The sequence below is a fragment of the Palaemon carinicauda genome, chromosome 12, assembly GCF_036898095.1.
Source record: "Palaemon carinicauda isolate YSFRI2023 chromosome 12, ASM3689809v2, whole genome shotgun sequence".
Lineage (NCBI taxonomy): Eukaryota > Metazoa > Arthropoda > Malacostraca > Decapoda > Palaemonidae > Palaemon > Palaemon carinicauda.
This window is the reverse complement of record NC_090736.1, coordinates 32,467,009-32,469,508: the sequence shown is the minus strand read 5'-3', so window position 1 is coordinate 32,469,508 and position 2,500 is coordinate 32,467,009.

Genomic DNA, 2,500 nt, shown 5'->3' with positions numbered 1-2,500 from the left:
CTCACTCTCCGTTTCAGCAAGGGCACAAAAAATCCTGGACCTCGCCGGCATACCCATGGGTGACACCTCTCCTGTCAAGGCGTGGGACTTGTTGACCGGCCTGCTAATGCTTTCCGAGACCGACAGCAACAGCCGACGGCGCGAGATTAGTCTATCTCGCGAGATTTTCCTTCGATGCCTGCCGCAGGACCTAAGGGCCCAATTGGCAGACGCCGACACACTTCCGATGAACGAACTCCTGTCGAAGGCTCAAAAGCTCCCCGAGGCCTTCAAAGCATCTCGCCTCGAGGCATCATCAGTATCGTCTTCGTTCTCCTCCTTCAGCTGCTCTTCCATAGTCTCTTCAGCAACGCCTCCTGACGACGACGACAAGATCAACGCTCTGGCAAGGAGGAAACCACCGCAACCGACACGTCCGAACCCTAGGCCTAATCCAGCATGGTGCTTCTACCACCAGCAGTTCAGCAGCGACGTCTAGAAATGAAGGGCACCATGCAATTTCCCTAGAAGATGACGCCAGAAAAAACCACCTACCACCATCGCAGCTGCAGGAAACCGAAGCAAGAATGGTTTCTATATCCTCGACACCGTCTCCAACCATAGACTCATGGTCGACACCGGCACTATGCAGTCAACGTTCCGCCGTCACAAGCCGACCTAGACCGTGGTCCCAGCAAAGACGTCCCCCTCGCTCGTCCCCGCCAACGGGTCTCCCATACGGATATCTATCCTGGGTCGTTCGTATTCCTGGCCCTTCGCCATCGCTGACGTCAGTCACCCCCTCCTCGGCGCAGATTTCGTCGCTCACCACGGACTACTTGTCGACGTTGCCGGGAAACGCCTCATCGACACAGGAACCTGCCGGTCCCGCGCCCTGAGAGTCGGCCCTGCCACAATGTCCGTATCCGCTGTAATGACGCAGCCCTACACCGACCTTCTGCAAGAATTTCCTGACGTTTTCAAGCCTGAGCTCCGACAATTGCCGGGAACACCCTCCAAGCACGGGATCTACCACCACATCACGATGACGGGACCTCCTACACACGCCAAATTCCGCCGCCTCCCACCCCAGAAGCTGAGGGACGCCAAACGCGCCTTTGAGGACATGGAACGCATTGGTATATGTAAGAAAGCATCGAGCCCCTGGGCATCTCCCCTACACATGGTAAAGAAGCCTGACGGGACCTGGAGAGCTTGCGGCAACTTCAGGCACTTCAACCTCATCACAATGTCCGACAACTACCCTCTGCCCAACATGCCAGACCTGACGAATGCGTTGCATGGCGCGAAATACTTCACCAAGATGGACCTTCTCAAGTCTTACTTCCAGGTCCCCGTATTTCAAGAGGACATTCCGAAAACTGCCATTGTGACACCGTTCCGATCCTACATCTTCGCATACTCAACTTTCGGTCTACCTAATGCGAGGGTGACCTTCCAACACCTAATCGATAGTATCCTGGGCGACCTACTATTCTGCATCTGCTACGTCGACGACATCCTGATATTCTCAAGGACCAAGGAGGAACACCGGAGGCACGTCCGCGCCGTCCTTAAACGCCTGCAAAAGAAGGGCCTAGTTGTACCTTTCGACAAATACACATTCAGCGTTGAAGGAGTGGACTTTCGCGGTCATCGCCTGTCCTCGAGTGGGGTAAAACCCATGACAACCAAGGTGAACGCCATCAGAAAGTTCCCGACACCTACGACCACCCGCCAACTTCAGGAGTTCCTGGGGATGGTCAATTACTACACGCGCTTCATCCCCAACATCGCACAGACCCTGACACCCCTCGACGATGTCCTGAAGGGAAAGGCGAAGAAACTTGAGTGGGGTTCCCCATAACAACACGCATTCACCCGGACAAAGGACGCCCTCGCAAACGCAACCACCCTTGCTTGTTTCGATGACAACGCCCCTCTGCCACTGACGACCGACGCCAGCAACGTCGCCTGTGGGGCTGTGCTGGAACAGCTCGTCAATGGTTCTCCTCGACCATTGGCATTCTTCAGCAGAAAACTGAAACCCGCCGAAACAAGATACAGCACCTTCGATAGGGAGCTCCTCGCCATCTACCTCGCCGTCCGCCACTTCAGGCACATTCTGGAGGGCACACCCTTCACCATCGCGACGGACCATCAACCCCTCTTACACGCCCTCACAAAATCGACAGACGCATGGTCCTCCCGACAACAACGTCATCTCGCAGCTATTGCCAAATTCGGGTACAGCATAAGCTACATTCCCGGAAAGAAAAACCCAGTCGCAGACGCCATTTCAAGGATTAAAATCGACGCATTCCACCTGGGAATTGACTAAGCCAACCTCGCATCCGAGCAGCGCACCGACCTAGAGGCACAGGATCACCTGACGGGGCCATTTGCGCTCAAGATAACTGCAATTCCCCTCGGGCCAGCAGGAGTAACTATCCTCTGCGACACCAGCACTGGCCGCCCACGTCCCTGGATTCCGGCTTCCTGCAGAAGAAAAATATTTGAC